The 21,524-nt window shown below is 43.2% G+C and overlaps 1 long non-coding RNA gene across 1 annotated transcript; it reads left to right on the top strand.

Moving 5' to 3' along the window:
- Positions 1-1,183: 1,183 nt before the first annotated feature.
- Positions 1,184-18,655, top strand: LOC125322173. Its single transcript, XR_007201877.1, has 3 exons — positions 1,184-1,195; positions 11,657-11,661; positions 18,570-18,655. It is a non-coding gene; the product is annotated as an uncharacterized LOC125322173 (long non-coding RNA).
- The last annotated feature ends 2,869 nt before the right edge of the window (positions 18,656-21,524 follow it).

Consider the following 21,524-nt stretch of genomic DNA (forward strand, 5'->3'; position numbering starts at 1 on the left):
GCCTTTCCATGACTGCTTGGTCTCAGTTGCTCTCTCCCAACGCCCCAAAAAGATGCTGGCTGAGAACCCCAGCAGCTGGATGTGCCTGCCCACATACCAGAGGTGGTACCTATACCCCACCTCACTGCTCTCTATTTCTATGGTCTTGGCTACACAGTTCTCAGTACATCACACAACTTTCTGTGGATTATATCTCCTCCTCCAGCATTGGGACAGGGAGCCTGGGACACTGGAGAAAGTGGAGCAAGAGCATGTCTCCACCCCCAGACCTAACCCTACAGCAAAACTATGACAGATCACTGTCACAGATATATTAAAGCCCCAAAGATGGAGTTGCTGAAGAGTTTTAAACAGCGCTTTGAGACTAATGGATAGCTTCACAGGCTGAAATGTGCCAGCCTGGAGTAGATCCTCAGCATATGAAGAATCAATGACTGTAAACGAGGAGTTGAAATTGGAAGAGGCAAAGCACAGTGCAGAACTAAAAAGAAATCACTGCACAACTAATGTGATAGGAGAGGAATTGAAATGGAGAAAAGCATCCTATTTCTGTGCCCAAAACAGGTGGAAATGTGAGGAGGAGATTTTCTTTTTTAAAAAATTATATTTTAAAGTAGTAAAAGACTTTCCATTAAAAAAAATATTGAGGAAAACTTTCATACAGCTATGGGGGAAAAGAAAAAGGTGACCTATGATCATGCTGCAAAGGAACTTACCTCCAAATCTGAAACACGTCACAATGATAAATGGAAAGAAGTTAAACCTCCAAATGCTATGACTATCCTCAGTTCTGTTCTGGACAGATGTTTGATGTATTGTATCTCTCTGTGACAGAGACCTGAGGGTTCAGAGGGTTTTTTTTTATTATTTAATATTTTAGCAAAACTTGTATAGCTTGTCATGCCAGCAAGGTATTTTTTAATTAAAATGAAATGTATGTATGTGGGGTGAGCCAGAGTTTATGAGGAGCTTCTTCAGGGGGAAAATGAATCAGTCCAGGATTTTCAAGAAGGATTCAAGGCTAGGCTCGAGCTTACTAACTTGGGAGGAATGTAAATTAGAGTGTACTTACCAGGCAGGGAAACCTGGGCTGGGAGTCAGGTTCTCCAGCCGGGGAGGGAGTCCACCCTCGCTGCTCTGCATGGCAAGCAAAGCAGGCATTTTCCAGCAACAGTGCCAATAGGAATGTGATTTTGTCTTGATGCAGTCCTGTGCAGTGTGTTCTAAGAACACCCTGTCTGAGCAGAGAGGTTGGACTAGATGACCCCACTCTGGTCCCTTCCAACCTGACCCATTCTGTGATTCTGTCATAACAGTACATCAAGAGCTGCAAAAAGAACCTCAAGTTCAGCTTTCCAGCAGCAATACTCCTACACCTTACTGTGACCAAAGTGGAAGTCTTCCCATTGCCCTAATTCCTGGAGTTTGTCAATGAACTTGTCTGTGGGGAGGGGTTCTAATCACTGAGAAATCTGACTGAGAAATGACATTACATCTGAACACAGGACTAGGATTAGAGAGTGAAAAATCAGGGAGACGACCCTTTTTAAAAGACGATTTTGTATACTCCTGCACCAGGACACAAAGGAAATGTAACTGATAGTAAGCAGATGAGAGGCATAAATTGATTTCTTCTTACAACACTTAGTGAATGCTATGTCTGTAGTTTATTTTCATATCATTCATATTAATTTTCTGAGCAGGTAGTGGGATATGTTTTGTCTTATCCTGGTAGGTGAATGGTGTTCCTCAGGTTTTTCATTACTTTCTGAGGGTTTTTTATTTTTTCTTCTTCTATTGATTTCATAATGTGATATATTTGTAATAAGTACTTGTCCTCTCTGAAATCATTCTTGATAAACAATACATATGAATCATCATTTTTCAACCTTGTTCTGAACCATTTCAAAATTAATAGACTAATTAGTAACCTGGTAAACTATTATCATAACCATTTTTAAAAAACCAACCACTTTGGTGTGGCCAGAAATCACTATTGAGATAATATCCGTGACAGTCTTTTGCAACACCCTGCCACATCCCGAGACACGAAAGTTGCTCTGCTATGTGCTGAAGCATGCTCTTGTGGCGGGACCTAGAGTGCCAAATATGAAAGGGTGACTCATGTTCCTCGGGATCCAGCGATCCTCTCCTTGAATATTTTACATAGTTGAATCCCTAGTCAACCTGCCTAACTTGAGGTGCCTGGCCCTGTCCCCACCAAAGGCACCTGGGGTGCTTCAAGAGGTGTCCTAGTACAGGAATGTACCTGACCTGAACTGGGCCATACACTCAGGTGCTGGGCAGAGGCACAGCAGTGCTACTCCAACTTCAATATAGATAAATTTGACTGGCTTTTTCTGCTCTTTCAGTGCTTGATATCTTCCTCCTGGTACTATACAGATACCCAGCCCCTATCCTAGCATTTCCGATCTGTCTGGAGCTTTAAATCTTCAGCAACACTGGTGTCTGCATTAGTGAAAAGCCATGGAAGGATTTTTAATACTGCCAAAGCAGGATGACAGCCACTGTGCTATGATCCTACATCCAGCTTCATCTTCAGTCTCTCCCCACTACCCAGGGTGTTAACCAGATTATATTTCTATCCACCTTGCGCAAGATGAATATTTCTAAACTGGCTATCCCAGTCTTACAGTCTGCAGCACTATCAGTGTCTGTAGCATGAATATTTTTATTTAGCGTCCCATCCTTCAGGAGCGGCTTTTCTTTACCCTCTCCTAAGCAGCAACCTCTCTGAAGGTGTCCTTCCCTACTACACCTTCTCAATTACTCACCTTTAAATCTATGTGCAGGTGGACAAGGGGGAGCTGCCCTCATCTGGTGCCTGCTTACCACTCTTCTGTGCACCTCTTGGTGCCAGAGTTATTTTATGCACACACCTTCTGCCTTCGCATGGAGCCAAAACCCTCCCACTAGCCCTATCGCCTTTCCACAGGGCTTGATGAAACATGAGTTCTCCCTCCATCCCGTTGTGCTCAAGCCATCACAAAACCAGCAGCTTTCTGATAATGTCCTTCATGTTGTCATGGTGCAGGACAGGAACCAGTTTCCCCCTCCCATTGCTGAAAGCCTAGCGTGCCTCAGTAGTGGTACCCCATGTGCCACGGCAAGATTTTCTGAAGAGTTGTATATTTTTTGCCATTATTTTGCCAGCTGGCTTCTTGGTAGCAAATTGAGCAGAAAATTGCATTTTTTCCCCTCCAATATATTTAACCCATTTAATCAGGCTGCAACACTTTTATGGTATTTTCTGTGGGCTTTAAAAACATTTCTACCTGTTGCGTCTACAAAATTAAGAAATCATCCTTTCTCAATATACCAGATAGTTTTTCCCATGTAATCTTTCTCTTGACATAACCAACCAATTTCTAGTATTTATATTGAAAAGTCATAAACTTTTCCTTCCTTCCTTCCTTCCTTCCTTCCTTCCTTCCTTCCTTCCTTCCTTCCGCGCATAGCATCCTCCATGTTCACTAGAAAGCATGTGTTGCTAACAGCAGGACTGCCATAGAGCAGAAGACATTTGCAAACTTCCCCTGTGGACCTGTGGTGGGTCTCTGTAGGGCCTGAAAGGACAGAAATAGGAAGACAGATGGGATTTATAAATTTTTTCTTTCTGAATTAGACAGTGGATGTTTCAGTTTAAAGGGATTTACATGTAAGTTTAATTCTTTCTTTCCTTTCCTTCTCCATTCCTTCATTCCTTTCATAGAATGTAAACTGTGGCATGGGTAAATGGTTTTTGCATGATGTCTGCATCTCCTTCTTCCCTCTCCTCAGGTAGATAAATCTTTCTCTCCCCACACCCCTGATGTTGAAGACCAAGATATATCTGCATGAGGCCACCAGCATTTGGACACTCACATCAGCGTAAGGAGAGCTTACGGTAAGCATTATGACCTTCTGGTATTGAATACGGAGAAAATAAGGACCAACAGGAGAGCACAATGCATATTTGCTGCAGGCTGGCCAAAAGAAGCTCAGTATCAAGGGCTGTGGAGGTGTTGAGGTGCCACCTGGGCTACCAACTCAATTACTCAGCTCAGCTGGAGAGAAAAGGCATGGCAGAGAAGATGGTATCTGTGTTTTTGAGTCCTCAAAGGCTATCTGTGGGGAAGGTAAACTCTTTTGGGACCTACTTTAAACCCTGCACATTGTATACCCATTGTTGACCAGAGGAAAAAGAAATTATGTTGGTACACTGTGGAACACTTCAAAGTGAGATTAACTAATATATAAATACAACCAGGGTACACATGGAGAAATATTTTACTTTTTTTAGACTTTTTAGGTTTTTGTAGCGTTTGCAAATCAGTCCATTTGCATGTCAAAGTGCTATTGTGACACCAATGTCACCAAGCCCCATGACTATTGCACAAATGGAGAGGTAAATATGGATTTTCTCCCCAACAACTGACACCTTAAGGGTTATAGCTCAGCATCTGAGAGCAGTAGGTCATTTGACATGTTTAAAACCAAATAAATGTCCCTCATGGTGTTACAACACTGGTTTTAAAGCTCTTAATTACAGACCCATCAGACCCAGGAACAAGGGTTTCATATCTTTCCATCAGCTGAAGGAGTCTTCCTGACTCAAGAGAGATATCTGAGCTGAGTGTGGTCTGGATGTGGTCGCTGGGAGAGCAGCACTGCATTATTCATAGGAATATGGCAGGTATGCAAACTCCTGTTGAGTTTCCAAATTGTATTCATCTTTTCCAAGAAGGAGTCCCGGCATTTTTTTCATTCATAGAGGAAGGGTGCTCCTGTAAAGCAGATCAAAAGGAAATGGGAGCTTACCACTCAGAGAAAAGATCCTTTCCTTCTTTGTGCCCTGTCAGCATAGGAAAAAGTGACAAACAAGTTCCCTCATTTCCCACGGCAAGGTAGGCAAAGCACAGCGCCTGACAGACACCATATCAAAGGGACGAGCCACGAGGTTAGCATGAGACACTGCTCTGTGTCACAAGCGCTGCTCAGCCACCTCTGCCCCAGCGGCACTTGCTCACCAGGTATTATCTCCCAACAATTTACTTCCATGGGTTTCAATGGGAAGCACTAAGACACTCTCTTTTAGGAAGAAGAAAAGGGGATCAGGTAAATAAAGAGGCCAAATTATCTGAATGCAACAAGCAGAAATATGAAAGGATGAATTTAAAACAGTCTGTGTGGTGTGCTGGGTTCTGTCATCAGACAACACCACTGCTGGCAGTGGGAGGCCAAAGCAGCACCTTTAGGCTCAGAGAGGCTGCTGAAAAGAAGACTGGGACAATGGGACTCCCTGTGGAGCCAAGAGAATTTTGATAACTATCAAGATCAAAATCACCGTGTTTTGGTGCTGGTATGTTTTCTCTCCTAATTTTGAAGACAAATGCTGCAATTAGAAACTGTATTTTCTGTGATAGTTTAGAATAAAAAATGGAATGGAGAAAAAGAAGTGAAGCAATAGAAAGAATTTTGACACCAGAAGCAGACAGGGCGAGATATTTTCCTCCCCATTTTTTCCTGCAAGCATAGGCAGCTCCAGCCAGGACAGGTCACCAAGAAACGCTGTACCTGGTAAAAGAGGCCCTGATCCATCAGAAAGTCTTTACGAGACTGAGTCTTTATGCCCCGTGCTGGGTCAATTACAATGGCCATGGCCAAGCCTGCAGCTCCCTGGGAGAACACATTCCACTGTGAAGCCAGTCCTTGTAAAGTGTTCCCAGGTAAACAGCTGCCTCACCAGTAGGTAGATGCTGGGCACCAGGGAGCCAGGAAAGCAGGACAAGAGATGAGTAGGAACATATCAAAGACAATTACATGCAAGTAGCTTTTGTCCCTGGGTTTTCCCTTCCTCAACCTGCAATGGAAAAAAACCTGAGAGATCATGGATGGAGCACAAAAAAATGGATAAAGGAGAGGACTTAATTTGTAGGGGGGCTTGAATTCTTAATACTGTGCCCCAAAGAAACCACTGCCTAGGCAGCCAAATACTATCTGGAGTGACTAATAAAGGCAGGAATTATGGCACAGACTGCCATAGCCTAGCTTAGCATCTATCTAAGATAGCGAACAAGCAGATGCTTTTGCTTTCTCCGCCCAGGAGGCTGAAATTCCCCTCATGGAGAGCCTTCTAACATTAATTGCAGAGACACAACCTGCCTTTTTATAAGACAAATTAATAATTTCCTTAATCCATCATCAGGAAATGGAAGGCTTTGATGCTTTAATTCCTTTCCTGTGACCATGGCAACAACAAAAAGGAGGGTGGGGGGAATGTTAATTTTCTCATCCATGAGAATTTCGGCAAATAGTATGCTAGTATTCTTTGCCTTTAAGTGAGTCTTTGCTGTAGAGGAGTCCAGAGAATTACACAAAAGGCAGGTAACAAAATCAGGTGCCTTGGACATAATGGTATCATAATGGGAGGGAAGCTGGAGCTAGACTTCAGCAACATCACTCTGGGCAGAAAATGCAGAGGGGCTGTAGCACTATGATTATTCAACCCAGTCCCATCATCCTTCAGGGACAAAAACCAGCTCACCACAGTGTTGTGCTGGGGGCATTGAAGCCCACTGATGCTCAGAAAGGGAGACCTGTTAAAATTAGCATGGGTTGACCTTCTCCAAAAAAGAAACAGAACAAGAGGACATGATTCTTAGTCTGCAGTATAGGTAATTACAGCATTAAACTTTGTTATTGCATAGAAGTGCAGTGTATGTGTGTGCACATAAATAAATACAGGCCTACGTTTATACATGCACATCTCATGTGTCCATACCTCATAGTCCAGTGTGTATGTTTGCACACACACCACCAGCTCTGAACCAGGTCTCTAGTACCCAGATGGCAAATCCTTTTTATGTCATGTACAACTTGCAGATGCATGAGTAAACACTCTTTCCCCTCCAGAACACTTGGCCTCATTCATATGGTCCCTGAAGATCAGTCTGATGTGTGCCACACCCTGCAGTACTTAGGAGGCTGCAAGCCCTCATGGGCCAAAGCCATGCCGGGGAACACAAGCACCAAAAAGCATGGCTGGTTTCAGCACAGAGCTCACACCCTCTAACTTACGGGTATAGATAAAGCCTCCACTTCTTTTCCTTAGGAGCACAAGCTCACCCTCCATGCACACAGTCTTACTTTTACAAATCCAGTCAATTGGAGCAGTCCAGGGCACACTCACAACAGCCAGGGTTAAAAAAAAACCCTGAGGTTTGCATAAAAAAATGCTCACAGAGCTGATAGTAAATGCAGCTCCACTGCTGGAGCTTCCACTGGTTACTCTGCAGCAAGGAGAGGCTGGATTCCTAGTGTGTGAATCAGGCTGCATGGTCTGAGGGAAGCTGATTCACCCAAGTTTGACTATGCTGGAACTGATAGAGCCAAGGCTTTGCGTAAGTGAAGGTATCAAAGCAAGGATCTAACATACATAATCCTCAAAGTGAGTGCACGTCCGGTTGAGAGGAGTCCGCATTCAGCTGTCTAAGGAGCTCGTGTCTTGAGGTCCTCGACTGACACAGGTCCATGGGCTGCCTGCTCTGCTTGGAGGAGATGCTGCTCCTGCACATGCACTCTTTTGTACCTTGGAAGTACAGTCTGTGCTTTCTAACACTGCTAGCACACACTTGTCTTTCCAGCTGCTAAGGCACTGAAAGCATAGTAAATGCTGAATAACATCTGCTTCACTGGTATTACATAAAAAAATGTTTTGACTTCATGGCTGCTGAGGGAATACAGTGTGATTTCAGGTAGGCACAGAAATCTACTGCCAAGCTTTGAATGGGCCAAGAAGTGTCTAAAGGGCACATCTGTATTCAACACTGATCACTCTCTGACCAGCTCTGTGAATGTCAGGCTTAGCTGGTGACAAAGGGCAGGACACTTGCCTTCTCTGGAGAGCAAACCTCATTTGCTCAGTCTTTGATTGTCCATGGCAAGACTTAGCCAGTAGGCATCGTGAAACTAAATTTTACTAGCTTCATGAAGCAGCCCTCTTGAAGTAAGAGCCTGTGCAATCAAAAGAGAAGAGTGCCTTTCAAAGGCACTGAGCTTATTCAGCTGCTCCTCAGAGTTTCCTCACCAGCGGGACCCCTCCCCGGGGATCATGTCCTACACAAATCTATGGTTTCTCCAGACAACTTCTGTCTGTTGCATTTTTCTGGATCATTAAAACCCAAGGAGCACTTTGCTGATAGCACTGAGAAATGGAAACAGCAGTTGCTGCAATGCTGGGTTTCATAAGGTGGGTAAGAAATTTCCAAAGAAAATTCTTCACCAGTCCAAACTAATGTGAGCTTTTACATTCCAAGAGTAAGAAAAGTTGATCAAAAAAGTTTTGCAGCTCTCAGGGAACCAGAAATACAGAATGCCCCTAAAATCATATAGTTTAGAGGTAGTACTCTCAACCAGTAGTGCAACCTGAAGAGGGTTTTCTCTCCGAAATACGAACACCTATGTGGTATTAAGGTACCTGAAAGGGGTTTAGTGATTCTGACATTGTGAGCTGAACTTTGCACGACAGAATTATAACGAAACACATTTAACTTTCACCATGTGCTTAATCTGTATTTCTTGGCATTTGTGTGGACCCATTTAACGTTCAGGGAACATTTATTCACTGAAGATGGCTAGTCACTAACTGATCCCACTTGAGCTTAATACCTTGCCCTTTGTACTACCTTCCAGCTCCAAACCCCAGACGTAAAAGAGTATGCTGGTACCCCTCTACCAGCACAAATCCTAAATGAAGAAGAGTTTGAGCATCTCTACCAGCTGTCATTTAGCTGAGATGTCTATTTCAAAATTCAGGGTGCCTACAGAGGATGGACAAGCCAGCCTTGGACACCCAAAATGCATTGGGAGAGTCAACTGGAGTTATGCATTAGAAATGCCCTTTGAATGCCTGCAAATCAGAGTGTGGGTCTGCTTAAGGCACGGTTGTTTACAGTGAGGTCTCACTGTGTTCTCATGGTTTTCTGAAGTGCAAACAGGGAATAAGGGTACCTATAGGAGCCAGTGGCAGTCTATTTGGCTGTGCAGGTAGAGCTGATGCACCCTGTAGTTTAGGGAAAATGAATGTTCTCAGGAGGACAGAGAGAGGTACAGATGTATACTTTGTTTACTGTTAGGGATATTAGTTTTAGCACATGCGTGTGTGTGGGCTTAGAGGATTAAGCATGCTTGTGCATTGACGGTCAATACTATTTGCATTTTATCATGTGTAAATGATATTAACACAGAAGTTATGATGCAATGTGTAGCAAGTTTCATTATCCCTCATTAAAGCAGCTCTCTCTTGCAAGTGCAAATGTACTGGAAGGCTGACCTAAATGTAGAAGAAGCTGAATGCTGATCCTTATCTTAATGAACAAATACAATTAGCCAAGTATAAGAGTGTCAGGTATTGAAATGATCCTCTATAGTGCTTTCTTTCTTTTATTTCTCTCCCATGAGCATCTCCTGATGGTATCAGAGCAGCATCTCATCACAGCACCTGACAAAAATTACCCGAGGGTCCATGAAACATCATATCTGGCCAGTCAGTCCAGGCCCAGGGTAACCAGCCATTTCTCCTGTGGTTGGACTTCCTCAAATGTATACTTAGACATGCAGGACATCCTGGGGAAGGTTTCTATTTCATGCCTTTCAGCTTTCTTGACCATCTCAAGGAGCTGACAAAGCCTTAATTCCCTCTCTCAGAGCAATGTGTCCCTTGCAATGATTGCTCCACTGGCAATTTATGATAATGAAGATGTGAATGAAGGGGCTGCAGAGAACCTTTGCCATCCTTTGGGGAATTCTCTTGATAAAAGTGTGGCAAGGACAGTGATATCCTTTCTTCGTTTTGGTTGCTGATCTCCTTTGATTTGTAGTATCTACTGCAATAAATGAAAGATTTTCATCTTTCATGAAGACCCTACTGATGAGCTGGCCTCCTTCCCCCTGGAGTGAGGTTTCTGCCTAGAAAAAGAGGGGAAATAATAGAGTTCCACAGATGGAGTGCTGCAAAACCAGGTTACACACAATCATAGAACAGTTTGAGTTGTAAGTGACCATTAAAGCCCATGTAGTTCAACATGCCTGCAAGAAGTAGGGACATCTTCAACCAGATCAGGTTACTCAGAGCCCCATCCAACCTGGCCTTGAATGTTTCCAAGGATAGGGCATCCAGCACTGCCCTCTCTGGGCAACCTGTTCAAGTGTTTTGCCACTCTCACTGTAAAAAATTTCTTCCTTCTGTCTAGTGTAAATCTACCCTGTTTCAGCTTAAAACCATTACATCATGTCCTATCACAACACACCCTACCAAAATGTTTGTCCCAATCTCTCTTATAAACCTCATTGAAGTACCAAAAGATCACAGTAAGTTCTCCTGGGGCCTTCTCTTCTCCAAGTGGAATAACCCAAACCTCTTCCTAGAAGAAGTGCTCCAGACCTCTGATCATCTTCGTGGCCTTCCTCTGGACTGACTTCAGTAGGTCCATGACCTTCTTTGGAGGAGCCAGAGCTGGACAAGGGTGGGGCTTCACCAAAGAGGAGTAGACGGGGAGAATTTTCTCTCTCACCCTGCTGTCCGTGCTCCTTTGGATCCAGCCCAGGATACGGTTGGCCTTCATGGCTGTGAGCATGCATTGCCAGGACATGTCCAGCCTCTCATCCACCAGCACCCCCAAGTCCTTGTTGGCAGGGCTGCTCTCTGTCTCTTCATCTCCCAGACTGTATTTATCCTGGGGGTTGCTGTCTCGAATCATCTTCCTGTCCATATGCCTTAGCACAGCTAGGAGAATCTGCTCCATGACTTTCCCAGGCACAGAGGTGAGGCTGACAGCTTGGTGCTTCCCAGGATGTTCCTTTCTACCCTTTCTAAAAATGAGTGCATTATTTCCCTACTTCCAGTCCCCAGGGACTTCACCCAGCTACCATGATTTTTCAAGTATCACAGAAAGATATATGGATATATGAAGAGATATATGGATTTGTATAATGACACCACTGAGTACAAGTTGTAAGAGTTGATGCTGCTCCAGACTTGACTCCATTGATTAATAAGCACCATGTGCAACACATTTGTATTTTGGTACACAGCGACTTCTTTCCCCTCAGTTAGGGCAAGGGACATCTTGCTTCATCAGAGCAATGGAAACTTGAATCTTTGTGTGATCCTGCATCAAAGAGACATCTGGGACTGTCTGGGCTTTTCCAGCCAGAGCTACACCAGAATTGATTGCCAAGACTATTTCAAATGAGTATTCAGAGTGCAATGATTAAGGCTACTTGTGGACATTTATTTCTAGTCTAAAGTTTTCTAAGGTTTTCAAAGCAACAAAAATAGTCTTACCTGCTTATGCAATTACATAAGCATGTCCCTCTTGATCTAGCCTCTATCCCCAGTATTTTTTCAGAGGCAAGTCATTTCATCCGGATTTGACAAGCTGATTTAAGTAGAGAATTTAAGGTTAAACTCAGGGGAGGTTTGGGCACTGACTTTTACGTGATCTGGCCTCCAGCATCTCGTGAACTGCACTCAGAACCCCTGTGTGGTTCATGGTGGAATTTGGGTGCTTCAAGACTTGAACACAACAGAGCTGGTAGGATACAGTGGGATCTTCTTGAAGGGAGCACGCAGCTGCTTACATTGAAGCAACAGGAAAAGTGGAGGACAAGGGTGTATCTGCAATTCTCTCTTGCACTAAAAGCCCCTTGAGGCTGGAGTGAGGCAATCCTGTCTGCCTGGGATCCATTGTCTGGAACCTTCTCCTGGAGATTGGTACCTACGCCCTTTCTTTCAAAAGACTCCACACAGATCAGTCTTTTAAAAACAAAGCAGGAAGAAGAAAAGGTGGTGATAGCTTTTATTATATAATGCCTCAGTATTCAAATTATATGCTGAGGAAGTGGGAGGCCTGGGTTCCTCTCCCGCCTCAGCCCCAGGGGCCCAAACCCACAGCTCCCACATCCCATGAGAGCGCCCCAACAACCAGGCTGGAGGCTACCTTGGGTGGAGGAGCCTCCTCCACCCCTGCTTTGAAACTGCCACACTCTACAGCCAGGAATTTCAGACTCGGGAGGGTGGAGGGGGCTGCGAGGGAGAGCAAGGAGGGAGCGTGTGCCTAATGCTGAAACCTCACTCTGAGGCTGTCACCAGGGAGTGGGGAGCCCCGGGCTGCCTCCTCACTGCCCTGGCAATTGTTATCCTAGGAGGTTTACACGCTGACTGTGGGTTCTGGCATCCAAATTCCTCCTTTCTCCTTGGCATCATGACTCTAGGAAAGGCTTTCAGCAAGGGGGCACTGCATCCTTGCCCCTGAGGGCACTTTCCTAGGGGGCAGCAGGCAGGGGTCTCATTTGCCCCTCTCCCACTTGCACTGAGAGTTCTAACACATCTTTTGGAGCAGTTGTTTGGAGCTGGAGCTGCCATGGCATTGCGTGGGGAGGGGCCTGGCACAGCTACCAGGGCCCACCAAGCCCCTACACAAGTAAAATCCTTGTTTTCTCCATGCCAGAGAGGCTCCGGCAGGCATGAGGCACAAAGCTGCCAGTTTTGGCAGCTCTGGAGACCCCAAGGAGTGTGGTTCTGGGCACTCGGGTGAGCTTCAAGGTAGAGAGTCAGGTGTTTCAAGGCTTTCCAGACAACTACAGGGTTAAGTAGAAGTAGAGTTGCGTTTTCCAGACAAGCAGCCTGAACACATGGATTTCAACCCAGTTTATACCCTTTGGTTTTGATCTTACCTACAGCAGAGGTTTCTTTCTTTCCAAGCAGGCACACTGGGTGGCAGATGGAATTAATGTCCCCTCCCTGATGCTAGACAATAAATCAGCTCCTCACTAAAATTTGGGATTAAGAGTCGTCCAGAGAAATCAAAGTAGGAAATCAAGCACTTTCCTCAACTTCAAGGCAATGGATGAGAGAAGAGGGACACACTCATCTTGAATCACTCAGATATATGATTTCATGTTAAAACTCTAACATTGCTGATACTTCTTCCAGTCTAAGATCAACTTTCCCAGTTAAAAAAAAAAGAAAAAAGAAAAAAGGAATTATGCAAACAATTTAACAGCAGGGGCCAGTCTTTCTTACAGTTCCCTCAGGATGAGCAAATGGAAGTCCTGAACAGCTACGAACAACAGAAGCCACAGTTTCAGTAACACGGCCAAAATATCCTGTGAACTTGGCAGCCATCATGAGCCAAGAAGTCATGAAAAGGCACATTACATTTAGCAATATCTGATAGAAGTTTGCCTCAGTATCATTTCCAGGGAAAAGCTGAACTGATAATCACTTCTTTAGGAAAAAAAAAAAGCAGCTGGAAGGAAAAGCAGATTTTCTGGTAAATCTGTGACAACAGCATCAGCAGCTCCAACTGGTTTGTTGCCCGTTCCTTTTGGCAGCCCAGTCATCTCCCAAAGATCTACACATATTAAGTATTCCATTTGGCTGCAGCAAAGGCATCCCCATTAGCCAGGTACCCAGCCCATTAATAGGTCCTCCTAAGCACTGTGGGCTGTTACACCTTCCTTGCAGAGCACCCATGAGCTCTGCGGGGTCCAGCACATGTCCTGTAAAGCAGAAAAGAACAATTTTTTTTCTGCGAGATGGAGACCTCTGAGGGAAACCTCACTGTTGATTCCTTTATGCTCTAGGAAGCTCTCCCTAAAAATTCCTCCTTTCTGGAGGGCTCCTCCTCCTCCAAAATAAGCCAGATTACTCAAATGGGGCAGAGGCAAAGTCAGCCAGAGCATTTGTAAGGACAACACCTGCGGGGAACGGGCTTCGGCCATGCCTGGCACAGGATGAACACCTGCTCTTGCTTACCAGCAGCACTTGGCCTTTCACTTTCTGCTTTCAGCAACCTGAACTGGTTCTGCACAGAGTCTGTTGCAACTTCTTTCATGCACAGAAATGCACAAAGAACCTAGGCAGGTAAAACCTGTGCAGGGAGACTCCTGCCAGCCCTGCTCCATCCCAGCAGACTGCAGGCATCTTGCTGCTCTCTATGTTCTTTCGGCATGTGCACAGGCATCTTCCTGCTCCCAAGCCCATGATGGTCTCTGTCACTTACTGCTGGAAAAAGCAGCCGAGACTTTTCCATAAAACTATTTGAAAAACGCAGATTGCCTTCCCTTCTGTGTTGATGTGTATGCATAATGTGACACACCATTCAAGTAAATCTAGTTTTATTGACAGGGATACACACAGGCACATGCTCACCTGAAACCAGATGAAAACGAAATTTTTATTTGTGGGTATGGACGTTTATATCAACCGATACAGAGAAAACACTATGTATTTTCTCTGGTGTATTATGAATATGACTCAAAAAAATCAACAAACATTAGCCACATACATAAATGTGTGATCTACACAGAATGCTTAAAAGTAATTGCAAACGGATTTGTTGAGTAATTCCAGAAAAAAAAAAAAAAAAAGATTGTCAGGAGACGACCTGGTTGTGGGAAGAAGCACTTAATTCACTGCATGAATGACTCACGGTGAATTACTTGCATAACTCCACTCAAGGAAATCACTACTCTGCAAAAGTGCATACATGTTAAATCAACCAAAACACAGAGCGGTCCATATTCTTGGTACAATGCTGCCTTCCTGCTGGTACAGAATGAGGAAAAATCCTCTCAGCTGGGCAGGGAGGGGGAGAAATCCTCTTTTTTGGTATCCTGGCAATGTTTTCAAGAGACAGTTCAACAGCACTCACTTGTCCTATTCATGCTTGGCACTTACATTGAAAAGAAAATCTAGGCCTGTAATATTCAAGAACAAGCTCTTGTTGACATTGAAACTTTGACTAATAAATTTGAGGCTGCATTTCCCACCCAACTCAATTTAATGCCATAAGATAATTATGGTCCTTTCCTGGAAAATAGAGAGCTCCATGAAGGTCAGCTGGCATGAACACTAGAAAGATTTGCTTTTTTCAGGATACTCAGGATAAATAACTCCTCCCTTTATTTGCTATCTGTGCTTGAACTGTGAGGTACAAAGGTTACTGGAATTAAACAAAGGGAACTATTTTTCACTGTTCCACCTCACTTTAATTCCCCATAGCAAATATCCAAAACTGAAAAACAGAGAGAGAGAAAAAGGGAGGGAAAAAAAAAAAGAAATAGGCACCATAGCTCTTTGTAAGTCTCATGTGCCTGACACAATCCACCAGCCATACTTCAGGCACCATATTCAGATGTTAGTGTGAGCAGGTGATACATATCCCCTTGGCTGCAACACAGTGATTTGAACTGCATAAACTGGGAGCTCTTTCCTCTGGGTATAGTGAAAGCAGAAACTTCAGCTAGTATTCCAGAGCCCTTCTGTTAGGAGCTTTATTGATTCCAAGAACAGCTTGGTCTATAGGGAGACTCACTGCCTGTATACTGGAGAAGGAGCAGCTGCAGTAGGAACAGCGGGGCACAGAGAGTATCCCATCCGGAGCAGAGCTCCACATGGTAGTGATGGTGCTCAGGGCAACAGCGTCCTTGGGGAGGCAGGAGGAGTTTGCTTTGGTAGAGCTGCCCAACAGCTGAAGCACTGACTGCAAAGAGCAGACCTGTCAGACCTGTGTGGCAGCAGCTGCAGCCTGGGCCACCACCGCCCCACTGGGGCCATAGAGCAGGTGAACATAAGCAAATGGATCCTGCTGACCAGCGACATCCTAGCTATGCTGACAGAATGGAATAGAAGCCCCAGCTCCTCCTGGTGTTTCTACAGATGATCATTGAATAAAAGGCATAAGTACTCCCTGGAACTTGGACTTGAATCTAGGATTTTCCTTTGCCCCGGTGGAAACAATCCCCCACATCATTCACTCATGGCAAACAGTCCCATCAAAAAGATCCTCAATATTATGTTTCAGTCATGCACTAGATGAGAACATCCAAGCAGCTCAGCCTAAGAAAAGCCTACAACACCCAAAAGTATGCTCTAAAAAACCAGGGTATCCCATGCAGGAGAGGGGCAAGAGCTCTGGTGCATGTTTTAACTCCAGTGTTTGAAGAAATCAAATATGATCCCAGTCCTCTGTGTTGAGCCCAGCAACTTAAAAGTAGGATGTGCCCTGGCTCCTGAATGGCAGTGGGACTACCTCCAATTTCTCCTCAAGGTTATTGTACTTTTCAGCATGTGCTGGATCCGTGGCTAAGATCCATAGGGAATTTTGTATCTCAAAACAGATGAAGCTATTGATTCCAGGCCAATTTGGGAGTTAAGTAGTGCCAAGGTGCAGACAGTGAAAATCTGATTTCATACATCAGAGTATGGCCCTGATTTTCTGTACATTAATAGTGCTCCAAATCCATGAACCAGCTTTAAACACCGAGTTTGTGAAATTCATGCTTGTTTTGTGAGCAGATTCCTAAAAAGCATCTTTGGCTTTGCTACTTAGCAGCAGCTCTCCTTCAGGCAAGGGAACAAATCTCCCTCTTCCACTTCTAAAAGAGAAGTGCTGTATTAACATGGGAGCACATGCATTTGGTAAGTGCTTGCTCTGGGAGGATATAGCTCCAGGTGGATATTGCCCATCCCACAGGTGACTTGAGCTGTGACAACCCAAGCCAAATTCACTTAGAGGCAAACCAAGACAGCTGCATAGTGGTTGTGAGGTAGACTTTTGGTACAAACACGAGAAATTCTTAACGCATATTCCATGGTATAAAAGAACAGGTGACAATTCATATTGCACCAGGTCCTGCAACTTGCTGCACTGGGGGATTATTGACAAATGCACAATACATCCTGGACTAAAAAACCTGCATCAAAATAGCAGAGTGAAGTACTTGAGACAGCTGGAAGACATAGGGAGGAATTTTGCATGGTTTTCAGAAGAAACCATTTGAGTGTCTTGCTAAATCAAACAACAAAGTCATCAGACAGAAATACAAGACTAAGAGGTAACACCAGATTTTGGAGTTAGGCTGCTAACCCACCTCACTTCTGTCCACTGACCTTCCACATTTCCACTGTCCAGCCCCGTGAGCCTGCCAGCTGGTTCAAGCACAGACCATACTCCGTCTGCACTGGTTCAACTTTAGTGAGTCTTCCATCACAATTTTTAAAAATCCATTTGCAATACTTTTTAGCAATTAAAGCAAAAATCTTGGTAATGTGATCTGAGAGATCTCAGACTGAAGACACCTGGTAAAACCAAGCTGGCATGTATTACTGTGTTTTGTACCTCCAAGTAGAGGATTTTTGGCTCTTGGGGCTACCAATGCCACCGAGAGGTGTTTGGAGATGTCAGGCATGTCCCGACTTAGCTCAGCCCATAACTTCTGCCTTCAGCCACACATCTGCAATGACAACAGACTTAGGCAGGCTTCTGAGAAATGCCTTTTATTGTATGACAGCAGTTGCCATGTGAACGTCCACAAAAGAGATAATTCCATAGCAATACCAAAATCAAATTATTACAACAAATGCAAGAACCAAACCAAACCAAACCCAGAGTTAAAATGATGAAAAAGCAGCGCACTGTTACACAATGTAAAACATACACAGAAAGCAACATCTTCTGCGAAACTGTCATGCTCATCACCATCACAGGAAAGAAGTGATTTCAAGTCTTTCTTCTCCCCTCCAAAAAAAGAGGCAAACTTTGAAGTGAGATATTTCAAAGGGTCATATTAACAAAAAAAGCAGCATTTCTTCCGATTCTTTTTGCAATCTTATTTCACACATGTATTGGGAAGGCTAAGAGAAACTATCAACATTACTTAAGCAACCAGATTACTGATGCTGCCCAGAAGGTCCTCCCTCTTCCAAAGGGCAATACAAATGGTATCATGGAAAATTATGCCCATCTGGAAAATGGTGCAGTTCACTAAAGAGAATTTTTGTCCTTAAGCAAATAAGCAAAATATGAAATAGCCTATCCTGGTGAACTGTGGCTTTGAAAATGCCAACATGCTTTGTTGGCTCACAGTGGTCTTCTGAGAAGGAGCAAAGACATACCAAAACAAATGCGTGAAAAACAATTCTTGAGATCAGAAGTAGAGGCTGTTCCTAGATTTTTACACCAAAGTAACAACAGTTCTGTAACTGATGATTTTCCGTATTACTGTATAAAATTATATTTATTAGAAATAAGACTCTGGAATACTTTAAGGCACCTCATGGCGAAGAAATATTTTGAAGGCTTGAATAACTCCGGAGACTGAGTTCTTTTTCCAAGATCCCCAATAAGGAATGCAACTTAAGAGTAACCTGCTTTGCTATTTCCAAATAAAGCACAACATTTTTCAAAGTGGAAGTTTAAAACTATTTAAATTTTTCTTTATTAGGAAACATAAAACACCTTGCTGGTAAGATATTGTATTCATTTAACAGACGAAGACTTTCACCACACGAAGGCCTTTTTCTTCCCGCAATCTGAATTCTGCCATTCAGGTACACTGCACGTTTTTACCCCACTGAAATGAAATGGGTCAGTCAATCTTAATCAGCATCTGAACAAAACAGCTATCAACAATACCAACAAAAGAATCTAAAAACCGATTTCCTGAATAAAATATTTTTGTTGCTTTAAACCAAAAAGATGAAATAATGCCCATGACAGACATTTGTTTTGTCTTATATTGATATTTGATACCTACAGCGAGCAGTGTCCTGCCAAAACACGTGAAGAAGCAGAATCAGCATTTTCAGAGATATCTAACATTTTTGTGCACATTCAAAAAGCTACAGGATCAAATTAATTCTAGCTTATAGGCTGATAGCTAGATCTGTCAGGGTCTCATACCAGTGACTCTGCAGCAGCCAGCGTTTTGGAGTTCTGCTCTGAAATATAACTTACCATAGATTCATTTCAGAGCTGAAATGAACTAAAACTGTAATTATACCCTTGGTTTACGCATGCAGATCTCCTTGGGTCTGATAAAAAAATATAAACTCAAGGTTTTTTGTATGGCCAGGAGAACTTACTAGTCTCTGAAATTATTTAAAAGTCTCTGTATTATACCTCACAGTTCCTCTTTTGTAAGAATTAGCTGTTCAGGAATAAGAAGAATTCCATATCGTAAAACACAGATTCTGAATATATTCACACTGCTCAAAAAAGATGAACAAAGGAGCTCAAACTCCCAACTCCATGAAGTGCACTGCCTTACTGGTCAGCTCACCCTAGCTCTGTTTTACACCACTCCAACCAGGTCCTTCCACGGCAAAGCTTAAGCAGAGTTTGGACATGGATCCATGGATCCTTGCCAAAAAGGCAGTTATGGACAAGGCCATGAGGTGGAACTTCCTTTATGCTACACAGTCCCCCAGCATTATCCAACATGACTTTACACATTTAGACCTCACATCTTCACATACCTGTGGAATGTAGCCACTACTCATGAATTTTATTGCTTCAGAATTCTTGCCACTATTCACGAATGCAAGCCACAGAACACACAGGATGGTAACTGTATGCTAGGACACTGTGTTAAGTGGACTGCAGGAGCTCAGAGAAGGGCCAAGCAATACAAAAAGTGGATGTGGCTGATGTGTTCTCAGAAGGATCTGCCATAAGCACTGCTTACAAGAGCACATCTGTGCCACGTGGCTTGGTGGCTGCTAGCTGCCCCTGGCTGGCTGATATTCATCACCAGATGTAGCACAAGCCTCCTGTTGCACAGCACTGTGTGAAGTTCAGCTCCACTGATCTCAGTGGAACTTGTTACAGTGTAAGGTGCTACACACGGTAGGAGAAGTGTTAGGACTTGCCAAAAAAAACGATAGGGACAAAAGCATCTCATTTTTTAACTCCCCCCTAATGATTTCTAACCATGTAAGAGGAAGTTACCAGCAAGCACAGATGCCTGATGTTTGTTCCACAAGCTCCAAAGCGCCCCTGTCCCTCAGAAAGCTGGCTGGTGGCACTGCAGACACAATCCTCTCTCTCCTGGGATCTCACAGCACGACAGCAAGCCCCAGTGCAGGGAGGCTGCTGCAACAGGGGAACAAGGATTCTCACCTCTCACCACTGGGCTGGCTCCAAGCAGGAAAACATCCAACATGAGTGATAGTGCTGAGGCACAGGCTTTGGCCTCAACTTACTTCTCAATAAGAAGTAACTTTGTATTTGACTCAATTATATTCTGGTAGAACTGCTTGAAATGAGAAACATTTGTGTTTGCCTTACTTTTAGACCACTGGATGAACGTTGGGTAAATAACACTTGTTTGGCACTACAAAGGTAATAGCAAGTATCTTCAGTATTTTTAAAAAAGCACAATATTTTCCACATCCTGAAGAAATCTGTTGCCTTTTAGTCCCTCCTGTGCCCTTCAAAAAGTGAGATGAATAGATGCATTTTCTACTGGACCTCAAAGAATAGCTCACTAAATTTGAAAAAATCTGAAGCAGCACAGCACTTGCTTGATATACTTTTTAAACATGGGAACAGTGCCTTTGTGTTAAAGTGCTTTGCTGAATCAGGACATAACTTATGAATATTGAACCCCTCTCTCACTGCATTCCTCTCTATCAGCAACAGCCATTCGAAACTACAGGTTGTATTTTCCTACCTGTTCTGGCAGGATGGTAACTTCAAACAGCTGAAGTTCAACAGAACCCCTGATGCAAAACTTTAAAACATATTGAAGTTACATATTTTTAACATATATCTAATGAATTTGTTGTGTACCCTGCAGTTACAGCTTTGGCTTGAAGGCACAAATATTAAGGCACAATAAATGCAAATAATGTATACATTTCAATGTGTTGTGTTGAAGATAACTTTGTACTACACAGTATTTAGGTATAATGACATGTCATTCAAACATTTCCTCAAGTTATTTTAATACCTTTTTTCTTTGATAACCTGGGTAAAAAGAGGAATGTATGTTAAATTATTTAAATATTTCTTCAGTGCAAATGTGGTAATTTTCTTCTAAAGTACGGAAGATTGAGACTGATTTTTCAGCATTTGGATTTTAGCAAAATAAAACCAATATTTACATTCATCTTGAACAGAATTATTTGAACTGTTTATCAAAAAAATAAGTATATAGTACTTTTCTATCAAAATGAAAAAGTGGTTTTGGCTTCTTCAAGTTTTTTTTCCTACCAAACTGCATAGGTACTTGTGACAGGAAGAAAGACAGTTGCTCTAGAGAAGTAAGTTGCACTCTACCGAATCCGCTGTTCAGACAGAGCTGTCATGCTAAAGTGACAGTGAAAAAAATTTGGTTTTGCTTGCTCTCAAAATATTTCTATTAAAAAAAAAAAAGGACACATTCCAATTATTTTACTAAGCTCCAAATATGCACACTAGACCTGTTAGGTGTCCTGCACCTGTTTAAATAAAAGAGATCTCTACCACATAACTTTCAAATAAAAACTGATTCTGCGTAATTTCCTTAGCAATACAAACATAATTAGTTGGAAAGAAAAACATATTGCACTGAAATTAAAGAAACAGGGACAGTAAAAATTTTCTTCTCAGTATTAAATAGGAAGGATGTCCAGTGCAAAGAATCGCCCCCCCTCCCTTTCCTCTCCCGTTAACACTTGCAAATGTTGTCAC

This window comes from Corvus hawaiiensis, chromosome 2 (assembly GCF_020740725.1).
Source record: "Corvus hawaiiensis isolate bCorHaw1 chromosome 2, bCorHaw1.pri.cur, whole genome shotgun sequence".
Taxonomy (NCBI): Eukaryota; Metazoa; Chordata; class Aves; order Passeriformes; family Corvidae; genus Corvus; species Corvus hawaiiensis.